Raw genomic sequence first — 17560 nt, forward strand, 5'->3', positions numbered from 1 at the left:
AAACACCGATCCTTCGGTAAGCTTTAATCTTCAATGTTCTTCTTCTTCTTGAGCATCACGTATATCTCACCGACTGAACGAAATCATAAAGCACCACACAAGCATCCATGCAATCATACACGAAGCAAACAATAGATCTAAATTAGAACAGTATACCAAACATAAAACTAAGATGAAAAGTTTGTAAAACGAATCGACGTCTCGCTACGAACACACAAACATGAAAAGCACACTAATCGAAGCTATGGTTGAAAATATACAACTACCAAAAATTTTGCTTATAGGAGAAAATATAAAACTATTAGCTTCATGTGTTTGAATTATATAAAAACATATATAAGATATTTTATAGATAATATAATTTAAGTCAAATTTAGGTTTAAAATATAATACTAAAGTAAAATAAATCATATTTTATTTATAAAACCTAGTTGTATAATTATTATTCAAATTAGAGTATAAACCATGAAATTCTAGAAATATTGACATGATAAACATTGTTACTAACACGTAGATCTCATTGTAACGAATCTAGCACAACTTGAATGGATCAAAACGGAGCTAAAACGCAGAAGATATGAAATAAACAAGATTTCCTTTAGTAAGATAATAGATTAAATCTACTCACGAATTTTAAAAGTCGAAAACAAATCTATTAGTGGTTTCAACATGTAGATTATGAAATTATGAACCTAACACAAGTTGAACGGGTCAAATCAGAGTTAAAATGAAAAAGTTATGGCCTAAACAAATCTAGTGGCAAAACTGTGAATAGCTGAAAACGTATTTTCAATCTAACCGAAGCAAAGTACGCTTTCAAAAGAAGAAAACGAAATCGAAAAAGATGCAATGGACCACGGGTTTAGTCTCAAATATTTATAAGGGTCTTCTTGCAAAATTCACAGCGAAGGGGTATCCTTCGATATGAACCACCGGATTAGATTTGAATGGCCGAGATGCAATCAGGCGGGGAGAAAAAAACATGACTGCCGGAATAGGACCGGTGGCGAGGTATTGGCGGCGGCGCCATGGATGGGCTACTGACGACGATGGTTCTTGGCCTACGGAGCACGGTTTTTAGAACGGTAAAGTCCGGGAGAGAGAGGGGGCGACGGTGGTCTCATCTAGGGTCACCTCGGCATCGGAGAAGGAGCAAAGCGGGTGCGGGGCTCGACGAAGCGGCAGATCTCATGGTGGCGCTTAGGGCTAGGCGGCTGTGAGCTCGCGCGGGGCGAAAACCTTGCTGCAAGATGGGATAGGTGTTAGGAGTATGCCCTAGAGATAATCATAGAGATGATTATATTACCTTGTATCCATGATATATTATGAGTTCATTGAATTTCCATTAAAGACAACCTATATCGATTAACAATTATGTGAATTATTTGCGAAACTCTTTTACTTGAATGCTTATTCTAATGTTGTCCCTGGTCAGAGTTCGTGTGAGGATACACATAAATAATGGATCAACACATTATTAGTTGATGACTATGTTTCACAAGTCATAGACATGGAGATGTCAAACTAATAATGTGGGCACATGTATGACATGGGGCTGGACTGACCCAACGTGAGATGTTGTTATTATCTCTATTCACATCATGTATGTTATGTCCTTAGACTTGAGATTGTTGTATGTATTCAAGATGTGAAATGACCTACTCAGGGACTATCAAACGCTACTCCGTAACAGGGTAGTTATAAAGGTGGTTTTTGGGTTTGTCGGGAAATATGCTATGAGACATAGATAATCAAGATGGAATTTACCCCTCCCTATATATGAGAGAGATATCACTAATCACTCTAATGATTAGATCAAGAAATGCATGGCCGTGCTTGGGTTAAGTGTTAACCTATGAGTTGGACCAAATATCGTGAGGCAAGGGAATAATAAGTATGTGATTTTGTGGTGGTTCATCTGATATGATCTTTGCGTACGCATAGGAGTTGACATGCCTTGCTAGAGGCCGCTATCAACTAATGGCTGAGTAGGAGTACTCGGGCCATGTCTATGTGTGCGTGAACCCATAGGGTCGCACGCTTAAGGGGCTGGAAGCCTAGTTCGGATTGGATCCGAATTAGACAAGGCTTAGGGTTACTAATGGGCCTCCAACTCGAGAACTCATTAGGGACGCCTATAAATATGTGGGGTGGGGCAATGGGGCAAATCAATCCACGCCTTTTGGCAGCCGCCGCCGCCCATCCTCGCCCGCATCTGCTGCTCCTCGCGAACCTAGCAGACCAGAGGCGCAATGCTTCCTCCCTATACGTGTGGATACCTCGGAGGTGCTGCATTTAGAGCACAAGGATGAACTACATGAAGGGGATGGACGGATGGACGACCTTGCAACTACACGGCACTGCTACGACGCGTTCGACTACATCAAGTCGCTTCCGCTGCACCTGCGTGTCTAGTGGTAATCCCGTAATCTATAACTAGCAGTAGATCTTGGTTTATGAGGTCGAAATTTTTGTTTTCTGGCTAGCGTAGCATCATCATAACCCTACAGTGGTATCAGAGCCGTTACTGCATCGTTATAGGTTTGGATGAGTGCGTATGGAGATATGCGTGGTTGTAGATGAGTCTCTGATCATGGTTCGTGATTTTACCGTGTTGGTCTTGTAACAATCTACTCGTACCGGTCAGAATTCCACCATCCGAGTTAAGTGATACATGTAAATCCAGTCATGGCAAGATAGAGATCAATTAGATTGATCGAATCGAACCTAGGTCAAGTGCCGAGCGCATGTGATGCGCAACGGTGATAGATTGGATCTACTGCCGGGCGCCGGGGTGCAAGAAAAAAGTGTTGTTCGGTAAAACAACCATAACTTTTTCATACGACCTCGGATTGAGACGAATTCTATATAAAAATTGTAGAGAAAAAAATTTACATACGATTCTCACCGGCTTTGCCGGTTTCGCTGAAATTAGATTTGCGAAAAAAGACCGAGAAGATGGTATTTTTGGCGTTTTAAGATTAGATGTCAGAATCGGTTAACTCTATTTTGTAGGAATTTATGACTGGTATAGCCCTTATGTGTATGTGATGCATGTATGTAATTAATTCATGGCTTGCATGTCGTGAGTATGACAATATGGCTGGTGCCACTAAGATAATGTCAAATTGATGTAATGGCCTGCGTGCCAAACTATGATGATCCTATCCGTGACTATGTAATCTTCTTCACTGCCTTGCATTAGTGATAGCTAGTCTTGGTGGGCTCATCACTGAAGGATGGCATACATGGATCATGGAGATGGAGATCATCATGAGGAACAGTTCGATGGAGATGGAGATCCCCAAAGGAACATTGGGCTATACCATGTCATATCTCTGTGTTAATGCCGTTCTTACTATATTCTACTCTCACGTGCGATAATGTTTTTGTCTACATGCGATGGTGAAGTAGAACGATCCCTCAGCAATGTTTAAGTTAAAATGCTTCCCCAATCCTTGCACTGTCAAGTGTCTTGTACAATCGGTGGTGGGTCTATGAAATTAGGGTGCCACTGGTTTTCCTTGACTAGACAGGTTCATATCGGATACTTAGAGCAGAAGGGTTGGTTACTTGAACAAGGTCATCCTAACGGTTAGGGACCTTGGAGCATGAGTAGTTGGGCACCAAAGCATAGAGATGCTACCCAACAACAAGAGTCATATGTGATATGATTAGCAAAGAGTTGCTTACCATTCTACCATGTCTTCTAGCGGTGATGCTAAAGCTCACTAGTAGACTTGTTAGTTGTGGGTCTTGAATCACTAAGTTTCAATAGAGGGATATTGATTTTAGTGGGAGTAGATTATATTAAAGTTTTAATATTGTTTACTCTATCTTGGATACATTGTCTTAGTATTTTGTATTACTTTTGTTGTAGATAAATGGCACCTAGCAATCAACCATTTACTTTGCGTTCAATTCTTGAGAAAGATAAGTTGAATGGAACAAACTATGCGGATTGGATCCGCAACCTGAGAATTGTTCTCAGGGCAGAGAAAAAGGAAGAAATTCTAGACACCCCATTACTAGATGAGCCTGCTGATAATGCACCTGCTGTAGAGAAAAACGCTTACAAGAAAGCATGTGATGCTGATCTTGAAGTGAGTTACCTTATGCTTGCTTGTATGGAACTAGATCTACAGTTGCAGTTTGACAATAACCATGCAGCGCACGATATGATCATGGTGCTCAATGATATGTTCCAGACTCAAGCCAGGACTAAATGGTTCAATGTCTCAAAGTCTTTTGCTGAAACCAAGCTAGCAGAGGGCGCAGTAGTTGGGCCACATGTGATCAAAATGGTTGGTTACACTCAGAGGTTGGAGAAGCTGGGCTTCCCAATTGGCCCTGAATTAGCTACTGATTTTATTCTCGCGTCTCTTCCGCCCAGCTATGGAAATTTTGTCACGAACTACCATGTGCATGGGGCGGAGAAGGGCTTGAATGAGTTATGTGGCATGCTTAAAACAGCAGAGGCTAACATCAAGAAAGGTGCTGGCAGTAGCCATGTGATGGCGGTCCAAAACAAGTCTAAGTTCAAGAAGAAGGGCAATTCTTGGAAAAAGAAAAAGGGCAAGGCTAAAGATGAGATCTCTAAGCCAAACCCACATGCGCCCAAGGCTGGACCACCTGCTAATGCTGAGTGCTTTCATTGTCATAGGAAAGGTCACTGGAAGAGGAACTGCAAGCTGTACCTCGAATCCATTAAGGATCGCGGCAGTAAAGGTACTCCCGCAGCTTGTACACTTGTTGTTTATGTTACAGACATTTTCCTTGCTAATTCTTATATTAATTCTTGGGTATTTGATACCGGATTGGTTGCTCATATTTGTAATACAATGTAGGGAATGATAAGAAGTAGAAGCGTGGAAAAGGGAGAAGTTGATTTCCGCATGGGCAATAATGCAAGAGTTGCTGCATTGAACATCGGGATGATGCAACTCCATCTCTTGTCAGGATTTATTATGGAGTTGAATGATTGTTATTTTGTTCCTAGTTTAAGTCAAAACATTATGTCACCTTCATGTTTGATGAAGGATGGTTATTCATTTGTGAGTAAAGACAATGGTTGTGTGATCTCTAAAAATGACATGTTTGTGGCTTCTGCATCCATTATGAATGGGTTATTTATTTTAAATCTTAAAGATGCTCCTGTATGTAATATAAGTGCTAAAAGGCCTCGGCTTAATGAGTTAAGTCCTACCTATATGTGGCATTGTCGTTTAGGTCATATAAGTGAGAATCACATGAAGAGGCTCCATTCTGATGGGCTTTTAACTTCGTTTGATTTTGAATCATACGAGACATGTGAGGCTTGCCTGCTGGGCAAGATGACCAAGACGCCTTTCACAGGTTTTCCTGAGAGGGCGGCAGACTTGCTGGAACTCATACATACTGATGTATGCGGACCAATGAGTACGCCAGCAAGAGGCAGATTCCAATACTTCATAACCTTCACTGATGACTTTAGTAGATATGGCTTTCTACTTAATGAAACATAAGTCTGAGACATTTGAAAAGTTCAAGGAGTTTCAAAGTGAAGTAGAGAATCAACGTGGCAAGAAAATTAAGGCTTTGCGATCTGATCGTGGAGGCTAATATTTGAGCCACGAGTTTAGCAATCATCTAAAGAGTTGCGGAATTGTTCCATAGCTTACGCCACCTGGAACGCCTCAGAGAAATGGCGTGTTCGAGCGACATAATCAGACTTTGTTGGACATGGTTAGGTCTATGATGAGCCAGTCAGACCTACCGTTATCATTTTGGGGATACGCTCTAGAAACAGTCGCTTTTACATTGAATAGGGTACCATCTAAGTCAGTAGTTAAGACACCATATGAGATGTGGACTAGTAAGAGTCCCAATTTGTCTTTTCTAAAAATTTGGGGTTGTGAAGTTTATGTCAAATGACTTATGATAGATAAATTAACACCCAAATCAGACAAATGCTTTTTCATGGGATATCCAAAGGAAACTTTAGGGTATTACTTCTACAACCGATCAGAGGGCAAAGTGTTTGTTGCTCAGAATGGTGTTTTCTTAGAGAAAGAGTTTCTCAAAAGAGAGAAAAGTGGACAGAAGGTGTATCTTGAAGAAGTTCAAGATGAGCCAGATGGGAAGGACTCTACGAGTGATGCTAAAGTAGTAGAACAAGTTGAGATACCTGTGGCAATAGAAACACCGCCATAACCACAAAGGTCAGCAAGAATCCATGAGTTGCATGGGGATTTGTTATTGTTAGATGATGACGAACCTGCGACTTATGCGGAAGCAATGATGGACCCAGATTCTGAGAAATGGCAAAGTGCCATTAGATCTGAGATAGATTCCATGGGAAACAATCAAGTTTGGAACTTGGTTGACCTGCCTGATGGGGTTAGACCCATAGAGTGCAAATGGATCTATAAAAAGAAAAAGGATATGGATGGAAACGTTCACATCTATAAAGCTTGACTTGTTGCAAAGGGTTTTCAGCAAGTTCAAGAAATTGACTACGACGAGACTTTCTCGCCAGTAGCGATGCTTAAATCTATCCGGATCATTCTAGCAATAGTTGCTTATTTCGATTATGAGATATGGCAGATGGATGTTAAAACAGCCTTTCTAAATGGAAATTTGGATGAGGACGTGTATATGATGTAGCCCGAAGGTTTTGTTGATCCAAACAATGCTGGAAAAATATGCAAGCTTCATAAATCCATTTATGGGTTAAAGCAAGCATCTTGGAGTTGGAACATTCATTTTGATGAAGTGGTCAAAGGGTTTGGTTTCTGTTAGAATGAAGAAGAACCTTGTGTTTACAAGAAAGAAAGTGGGAGCGCTGTTGTATTTCTGATCTTGTATGTGGATGACATATTATTGATTGGGAATGACATTCCTATGTTGCAATCCGTAAAGACTTCATTGAATAATAGTTTTTCTATGAAGGATTTAGGAGAAGCAGCATATATTTTGGGCATCAAGATCTATGGAGATAGATCGAGGAGGCTTATAGGATTAAGCCAAGATACTACATTGACAAGGTGTTAAAATGATTCAACATGGAACAGTCCAAGAAAGGGTTCTTGCCTATGTCACATGGTATACGCTTTAGCGATAAATAGTGTCCTTCGACAGCTGATGAGCGGAAGCGCATGAGTAAGGTTCCATATGCCTCGGCAGTTGGTTCCATCATGTACGCCATGATATGTACTCGCCTAGATGTCTCATATGCTCTAAGTGTTGCGAGCAAGTACCAAGCTGATCCAGGAGAGAGTCACTGGACACTTGTTAAAAATATTCTTAAGTACTTGAGAAGGACTAAAGATGTGTTCCTAATCTATGGAGGTGAGGAGGAGCTCGTTGTAAATGGTTACACCGATGCTAGCTTCCAAACTGACACGGATGATTCACAGCCTCAATCAGGTTTTGTGTTCACAATAAATGGTGGTGTTGTAAGTTGGAAAAGTTCCAAGCAGGAGATGGTGACCAATTCTACAATAGAGGCCGAGTACATTGCAGCTTCTAGAGCTGCGAAGGAAGGTGTTTGGATGAGGAGGTTCCTCATTGAACTTGGTGTGTTTCTGAATGCGTCCAGCCCATTGAATCTACATTGTGACAACAATGGGGCAATTGCGCAGGCTAAGGAGCCAAGGAATCACCAAAAGAGCAAACATGTACTGCGGAAATTCCACCTCATTCGAGAGTTTGTTAGATGAGATGAGATCAAGATATGCAAGATACACACAGATTTGAATGTTGCAGATTCTTTGACAAAGGCTCTTCCACAGCCTAAACATGAGGCGCACATAAGAGCTATGGGTATTAGATATCTTCGAGATTAACTCTAGTGCAAGTGGGAGATTATTAGGAGTATGCCCTAGAGATAATCATAGAGATGATTATATTGCCTTATATCCATGATATATTATGAGTTCATTGAATTTCCATTAAAGACAACCTGTATCGATTAGCAATTATGTGAATTGTTTGTGAAACTCTTTTACTTGAATGGTTATTCTAATGTTGTCCCTGGTCAGAGTTCGTGTGAGGATATACATGAATAATGGATCAGTACATTATTAGTTGATGATTATGTTTCACAAGTCATAGACATGGAGATGTCAAACTAATAATGTGGGCACATGTATGACATGGGGCTGGACTGACCCAACATGAGATGTCATTATTATCTCTATTCACATCATGTATGTTATGTCCTTAGACCTAAGATTGTTGTATGTATTCAAGATGTGAAACGACCTACTCAGGGACTATCAAACGTTACTCCATAATAGGGTAGTTATAAAGGTGGTTTTCGGGTTTGTCGAGAAACATGCTATGAGACATAGACAATCAAGATGGAATTTGCCCCTCTATATATAAGAGAGATATCACTGATCACTCTAATGATTAGATCAAGAAATGCATGGCCGTGCTTGGGTTAAGTGTTAACCTATGAGTTGGACCAAATATCGTGAGGCAAGGGAATAACAAGTATGTGGTTTTGTGGTGGTTCGTCTGATATGATCTTTGCGTACGCATAGGAGTTGACATGCCTTGCTAGAGGCCGCTATCAACTAATGGCCGAGTAGGAGTACTCGGGCCATGTCTATGTGTGCGTGAACCCATAGGGTCGCACGCTTAAGGGGCTAGAAGCCTAGTTCGGATTGGATTTGAATTAGACAAGGCTTAGGGTTACTAATGGGCCTCCAACTCAGGAGCTCATTAGGGACACCTATAAATATGTGGGGGTGGGGCAATGGGGCAAATCAATCCACGCCTTTTGGCAGCCACTGCCGCCCATCCTCGCCCACATCTACTGCTCCTCGTGGACCTAGCAGTCCAGAGGCACAATGCTTCCTCCATGTACGTGTGGATACCTCGGAGGTGCTGCATCTGGAGCACAAGGACGAACCGTGCGAAGGGGACGGATGGACGGATGACCTTGCAACTGCACGGCACTACTACGACGCGTTTGACTACATCGAGTTGCTTCCGCTGCACCTGCGCGTCTAGTGGTAATCCCGTGATCTATAACTAGCAGTAGATCCTGGTTTATGAGATTGAAATTTTTGTTTTCCGGCTAGCGTAGCATCCTCATAACCCTACAATAGGGAAGCCGCACAATCTCCGCGGCTATTTATGAGACATGGCTGACTTGGGAGGCACGCCACGGGGCGTAGCGGGACCGGAGTCGAATGGCGCTGGCGCGGTCGTGTTCAAGGCGGACTCGGCGTGGAGAGGAAGAAGACGCCCTAATAGGTGGGCCAGCGCTATCAGCTGGAGGGAACAAAGAGGGGCGCGGCGCGGGTGTCTGGCTAGGCCAGGCGCTCGGCTAGGGCACCACGAAGGAGCGGGCATGGAAGATGGGCCAGCTTGGCAGCTGGGCCGACGCGGGGAAGGAGGGAGGTGGGCCGTGCGGAGGGGAAAGAGCGGGCCGGTGCTGGGCTGCGGCGGGGGAAATGGGTAGGAGCAGGTCGTGAATGGAGGCGTGGGGGAAGAGAAAAAGGCCGGTGGGGAAGAAAGCAGCTAGGCCGGCCTGCTGGGCTGCCTGCGGCCACGGGCCAGAAGAGAGAGGGAGAGTTTTTTTTTCCAAATTTGATTTCCCTAACACTTTTTCAAATGGGTTTTGAATTCATTTGAACCGAGAATCAAAACCAAACTTAAATATTATTTCAAATATACTTCAAATTCAAAGTAAGCTGAACAACTTTGGTAAGTTTTCAAAAATAATTTTTTATAACTTTTTAAATGTTTTTATTTCCTAATTCTCTTTTCTTCCTTTGCTTTTACTTCATAGCGATTTTTAATTTTATTTGCAAAAGCAATTTAAACCATTTCAAATTTTCAATCAAAACCACTCAACCAAATAAATCAAATGCAAGGGCATGTATGCTCAAACATGTTGCTACCTTATGATGAATTTTAATTTAATGAAAATTTTTATTCCCTATGTTTTCATGAGCATAAATATTCCAAATTAAATCATTTTAATCCTATTTTTCAAATGTGAAATTTTATGGTGTTACAACACTTCTCTTTTCTTTTCTTTCTTCAGAACAAGTAGGCATGAGCTGCTGTGTTAGAAACTAACCCTAGCTTTCAAGTGTCGGATGCACCAAAAATGTTGCAACTCAATTTTCAAAAACAATATTTCAACTATATATAATATATCATTTATTTAATGATTTTTTAAAATAATAAAAATGTCATCATATCTATTTTATTTAGGTTTGATCCACTATTTATCAAATAGCAACACAATGGTGTACAAAATGGTATTCATGATTGATCTTCTCAACATGCAAAGCATTAAATAGCTTACAAACGACTCGTCTATGGGTTGTACAATATGTCTTTTTTTGCTGTCTGTATGTTGTTACTAACCTTAGGGATATGAGAAGATAACCACTCCATAGGTGAGATGATATATATAGAGAGAGCCACATGGGCCATATGGGCCTCTAGTAGGGCCTTCATACACTTAACACCCGCCTTCAAACTCAAGGTGGAAGCGGAGGATTTGAAGCATTGAGTTTGATCAAGTGAAGCTAATGCTGCTCTCGAGTTTGTGCTTTAGTGAAAAAGTCAGTCAATTGCACCTCTGAAGGCACATACCGGAGAGAAATAGTTTTCTGATGACAATGAGACCGAGTAAAGAAGGCATCTACACCAATATGCTTTGTAAGTTCATGCTTCACAGGATCATTGGCAATTTGTATGGCTCCAGTATTATCACAGAGAAGAGGTGTAGCAACATCGCAAGCAATACCAAAATCAGCCAACAACCACCGAAGCCATACAATCTCTGCAGTAGTACTAGCAAGGGCTCAAAGTTCGGCCTCCGTACTAGAATGAGATACAACTCCTATTTCTTGGACTTCCATGCAATAGAAGAACCAAGAAGAATGCAATATCTAATGATGGAACATCGATCTGTTGGGTCACTTGCCCAAGTGGAGTCTGAGTAAGCATGAAGCTAAAGCGAACTGTCATGCGCATAGAATAAACTTTGAGATGATGTCCCCCGTAAGTATCGCAACACGTGAAGTAAATGTCCAAAATGAACAGAAGTTGGAGCACAAACAAACTGACTCAAAATATGGACGACATGAGCAATATCAGGCCTGGTGACAGTGAGATAAAAAAAGGCTGCCCATAATATGTCAATATCAAGAGATCCTCAAGAGGTACCCCATTAGTGAGACGAAGCTGCAAGTGAAGATCCATAGGTATAGCTGTAGTTCGATTATCAGTGATGCCTGAACGAGCAATAAGATCTTGTATGTACTTAGACTGAGAAAGACAATATCCGTTGGTAGATTGCTTGACCTCAATGCCTAAGAAATAACTAAGAGGACCCAGACTAGACATCTAAAATTTAGCACTAAGTTGTTGCTTCACATGAGAAATATGATCCTCATCATCACCCGTAATTAGCATATCATCAACATATAGAAGAAACAAAGTACGACCACACATTGACAAATGAACAAATAAAGCTGGATCATGATCACTAGGTGAAAACCAGCAGTCCGTATCACAGATACAAAACGCTCATGCCAAGCACGAGGAGCCTGTTTAAGGCCATATAAAGCACAGAGAAGACAACACACATGTCCTGGAGGAGCAACAACACCTAAAGGTGGTTGCATATAAACTTCTTTAGTCAAATCACCGTGAAGAAAAGCATTCTTGAAATCCATTTGAGATATATGCCAAAAAGAAGAAGCAGCCACTGCAAGTAATGTGCAAACCGTTGTTATATGAGCAACAGGTGCAAATGTCTCATCATAATCTGGACCTTGAGTCTGCTAAAAACCTCTAGCAACAAGATGAGCCTTATATCTCTCTATAGAGCCATTAGACTTGGTCTTAACTTTGAATTCCCACTTAGATGTAATAGGTACCATGTGTGATAGCAATGGAACAATATCCCAAGTGCCTTGATGATCAAGAGCAGCAAGTTTCTCAGACATAGCTAGCTGCCATTTTGGAATATGAGAAGCTTCCTGATAAGTGGATGGCTCATTAACAATAGCATTCACATGAGTAAAACCATACTTGTCTACAGGACAAATGGTGCTACGATCATGAAGATCATATCGGGGTCCAACCTGCAACTCATTAGAGACAATAGATGACTCATCAATAGTATTATTAGAATCATCAATAGTGGGCTCGTCAGGACTGGCCAAGGTGGTAGAACTAGAGGAAGCTGAGTGGGGTTTTTAGGACAACGACTGAAGACACGTGTGATAGGTGGTTTTAAAAAAGAGTGAGGTGGTGGAGGTGTCGGTATTGTAGCAGGTAAAGGTGGCATGATGGAAATAGGAGCAGATGGCGTGGAGGCATCATCACTAGATGAAATGGGAGGAAGACACAAAAAAGAGGTGGACTCTATGGGAGAATACAAGGGCTTGGTGGAAGGGTTATAAAAGAAAGGACGGTCCTCAACAAAATTAACATAACAAGAGACGTGTATGCGATGGGAAGAAAGGTTATAGCATCGCTAACCATTATGCTCAGGACTATACCCTAGAAAAACACACTCAACAGACTGTGTAGTTAATTTAGTACGCTCACGAGGGGCAAGCAAAACATAGCATGTGCATCAAAAAACACAAAGATGATCATAGCTAGGAGGATTGCCATAAAGTACTTCACCAGGACATTGGTCTGACAGTTTGGATGAGGGCCTATTAATGAGATAGACAGCACTGGAAATAGCTTCACCCAAAAATGACAAGGGACAAAAGATGAAATCAAAAGGGTGCAAGCTGTCTCTATGAGATGGCGATGTTTTCGTTCAGCAACACCATTTTGAGCATGAGCACCTGGACAAGAGAGTTGTGCAAGTGTACCCTTAAATTGGCAAAAAGAAACAAACAATATATTCAACCCCAGAGTCCGAACGAAGAATTTTAATGGGAGTAGAAAACTATCTGTGAACCATGCGAACAAAAGACTGATAAATGGAACACAACTGCGAACGATGTTTCATGAAATAAATCCATGTATAGCGAGAATAATCATCAATAAAAATGACATAATATTTGTGGCCACCCTTTGTAGAAAAAGGTGCAGGACCCCATACATCGGAATGAATAAGATCAAAAGGTCTAGCAAAATGAGAAGTACTAGAAAATATGGGAGTTGTATTTGTTTGCCAAGCTTGCAACCCTTATAATGAAAGCTAGACTCAATAGATGTATGACCTAAACAACCTTTATTTATTATGGAGGAAAAATGAGACCCACAAAGATGACCAAGATGATGATGCCACTTGGTGAAGGAAGAGGCTAAAGACGATGCAGCGGATGCAACAGGAGAAAGAAGATGTAGGGTGCCTAGAACATAAAGGCTAGAAGTACCTTTTATGGTGATGGCCAGTCCCAATCACATTCCCCTGTGACAGTCCTAAATAAAACAAGATGAGTCATCAAAACCAATAAAACAATTCTGGTCGGTAACTTGACCAACCGATAGAAGATTCATAGACAACTGAGGTACAAAAGAAACATTGGGTATAGAAAAATAATTATTCCAAAGTGAACCCTGATGAGTGATAGAACAAGATGTACCCTCAGCTATCTGAACAGAAGCACCATTAGTGAGCGGCTTGCAAGCAACCAACTGGGACTAATCGGATGTCACATGAAGGAGGCTCTAGAATCAAGCACCTAAGACAACGGAGCACTCACGGTCGAGGAAGCAGCAACAGAAACTGACCCAATAGGACCTAAACCTCAAGGAGTGGAAGAACTACCACGACCACGAGCGGCATGGCGAGCACAAAATTTAGCCAAATTATCTAGATGCTTGGCAAACAGGTATCTAAACTGTTATTAGTCCTGCCATAATGCTTATAGGGTTCTTTGAATGCACTGGTCCTCTGAGAAGCAACCAACACACTATGAGGGTGAGACATAGAAGAGGACAAGGACTACAAACGTGTCTCTTCAGCAAGTAAGTCAGACAATGCCTGTGCCATGGTCAGAGTTAAGGAAGTATGAAGCAGCCTTGTACGAATAGAATCAAACTCTACCCTGACTCCCATGACAAATCTATAAGTAAGAAACTGCTCAATAAATGAAAGTGTTGTATAGTTCTAACCTATACACTAAGGTACCATGGAGGTCAAAGAACCCATCAACCGATCAAAGGCAGAATAATACTCATCAATGGACATGTCTCTTTGTTCAATAACATGAAGTTGCTGCATGAGTATGTTGAAGGGCACCACTTTCTTGAACATAGCGTGCCTTCAAATAAGACCACATGGGTTTGGCTTGCTTAAACTTACACTGACTCATAATCATGGTGTGTTTAACACTGTTAACCATAGTAGCCATTACTTTTCCATCATTTATTTCCCAGCTTTTGACTACAGCAGTGTCGCGGGGTGAAAGGTCCTAATATGGCTAGAGGGGGGGTGAATAGCCTATTTAAAAATCTACAAACCAACTTGAGTAATTTGATTAGTATGACAAATAGCAAAATGCAAACTTGCTCTAGCTCTACAAGGGGTGCAAGCCACCTATCCAATAATTCTAGTTGCTATGATCACTACACACACAATTTGCTATGTTACTACTCACTAAGAGCTCTCACACTTGCTACACTAAAGAGCTCCACTAGATGAACTTAAAACAACAAAGCAAGCTCTCAATTCTAATTACACTAAAGAGCTTGCTATAACTAGTTTGCAAGAATATAAATGAGTGAGTAGAGTGATTATACCGCCGTGTAGAGGAGTGAACCAATCACAAGATGAATACTAAATCAATCACTAGGAGAATACCAAAGGGCAAGAGACAACCAATTTTTCTCCCGAGGTTTATGTGCTTGCCGACACGCTAGTCCCCATTGTGTCGACCAACACTTGGTGGTTTGACGGCTAAGAGGTGTTGCACGAACCTCGTCCACATAATTGGACACTACAAGAACCTACTCACAAGTGAGGTAACTCAATGACACAAGCAATCCACTAGAGTTGCCATTCGGCGCTCCGCTGGGGAAGGCATAAGACCCCTCACAATCACCACGATCAGAGCCAGAGACAATCACCAACCTCCGCTCAATGATCCTCGCTGCTCCAAGCCATCTAGGTGGCAGAAACCACCAAGAGTAACAAGTGAATCCCACAGTGAAACACGAATATCAAGTGCCTCTAGATGCAATCACTCAAGCAATGCACTTGGATTCTCTCCCAATCTCACAAAGATGATGAATTAATGATGGAGATGAGTGGGAGGGCTTTGGCTAAGCTCACAAGGTTGCTATGTCAATGCAAATGGCCAAGAGAGTGTGCTTGAGCCAGCCATAGGGCTTCAATAGAAGCCCCCATGAAATAGAGCCATTGTCTCCTCAGTCCACTAAAAAACGGGATGATCCGATGTGCAGGTCAGATCGACCGGACGCTGGACCCCAGCGTCTAGTCACGCGATGTGTGCCATGTGTCCCCTGCTTCAAACGTTGATCGCCTAATCTCAACGGTCATCAGTACATTTAAGTTGTGACCGGACGCACTACTTCGAAGTGGCCGGACACAGGACCTCAACGTTCGGTCGTTTCTAGTAAGCATCCAGAAGCAAAAAATCATGACCAGACGCGTCCGGTCATGCCCGACCGGACTCACCTAGCGTCCGGTCACTCGACATCTCCTTAGTGCGCTGCCATGTTAGCAGGACCAAACGCACCCTGTCTGCGTCTGGTCACTAAGTGACCTAGCGTCCGATCGAAGACCGACGCCAGCGTCTTCATGCATCCACTGACCGGACACGTCGGTCCTACCGAGACCAGCATCCGGTCACTTATAGTGACCTCTGTCTTTTCTATATAGAGCGTCAGTGGCACTGTCGGACTATCTATACTCTACGGGCGGACACTCCACCAGTGAGATTCCTAACCCTTGCTCAAATGTGCCAACCACCAAGTGTATCACATTGTGCACGTGTGTTAGCATATCACAAATGTTTTCAAGGGTGTTAGCACTCCACTAGATCCTAAATGCATATGCAAAGAGTTAGAGCATCTAGTGGCACTTTGATAACCGCATTTCGATATGCGTTTCACCCCTCTTAAAAGTACGGCTATCGATCCTAAATGTGATCACACTCGCTAAGTGTCTTGATCACCGAAACAAAATGGCTCCTACAACTTATACCTTTGCCTTAAGCCTTTTGTTTTTCTCTTTCTTCTTTTCAAGTCCAAGCACTTGATCATCACCATGGAATCGCCATCATCATGTCATGATCTTCATTTGCTTCACCACTTAGAATGTGCTACCTATCTCATGATCACTTGATAAACTAGGTTAGCGCTTAGGGTTTCATCAATTCACCAAAACCAAACTGGAGCTTTCACGGGGTCACCATGACAAGCATTGTTGTTCGAGTTGATGTCAGAGTACGTGTCTCTAGTGGTTCGGGTGGACTCAAGAACATAAGAATCACAGAGAGGACGCAACAGTTTATCTTGGGTCGGGCTGATCGATGCCCTATGTCCTACAGCTGATGATCTTTATACTCAAGAGCACCCAAAATCAGGGGGTTACAGCAGAGTGTATAGGAGGTAGAGAGAGATTTGGTAGGGGGTTAGCTCGGTGCTAATACTAGGTTGCCTCGCCATCGGTGGAACCTTTCCCTCGTCGGAGAGGAGGAAGACGACGGGTGCGGTGGAGGAGCTCTCGGTGCCCCTCTCTGGGGTGCCCTGCTCTCAGTGCTGAGAAGGAGCAGATCAGTGAGGAATGGAATGATCTATTTGGGATCATTCTCCTCCCTCTAGGATCTGACCTTACCGCTTATATATCGAGATAGGTTGGGTACATGGTAGTTTGGGGGGTTGAGCCTATGGTCTACATGCACCAGAGTCTAGGATGGTCTTGCAGCGGCGCTCTATGGACTGTGGCGATGTCGTGAAGCCAAAGAAGCCTTGGGCGTCGTTCGACTAGCCTGTTCTAACACGCTGAGTGTTAGGCTGTGTTCGCTTGGACTGGCCTCCCATAGACGCACCTTTTGGAGTCTTCTTGGTGGTGAGGGAGATTGGCTTGAGGGGCTGACGCACGGGCCCAGAAGCCCCCAAGGCCCTAGAGGTCGAGAAGGAGCTTATCTTCTTATGTCACGCCCCATGCGTGACCTTCTCGGGGGAGCGACTGGTGAAGTTGTGCCCAAGGTGCAGTGTCGGGGAGCCCCCGAGCCTCGATGGCTCAAGGCATGTCTTCTTGTGCCTAGGTCTTGGATGGCGTTGTAGGCCGGGCAGGAGCCAAGGATCGGGCTCAGGCTTCTCATCGATCGGGAGTTTGAGGCTTAGACGAGCCCCCGAGCCCTAAGCAGAGGCCGCCACATCCTTAGGCTAGGCCGAGTTTCTTGGTCTGAAGGTGCGCTCGAGCGTACGTGATGGTTATAGCCCCTGAGCCCCTAGGCGATCTTGGAGGGATCGGTCGGGGGGTCTATTTGGTTAGGAACCAATGATCCCGAGGCTTAACATACCCATATGTTAGGATCTCGTCAAGCAGCATTACTACCATCAAACTCGAGAGTCAGTGGATCATCAATCAAGTGAAAATGAAGAC

This window comes from Miscanthus floridulus, chromosome 2 (genome assembly GCF_019320115.1).
Source record: "Miscanthus floridulus cultivar M001 chromosome 2, ASM1932011v1, whole genome shotgun sequence".
Lineage (NCBI taxonomy): Eukaryota > Viridiplantae > Streptophyta > Magnoliopsida > Poales > Poaceae > Miscanthus > Miscanthus floridulus.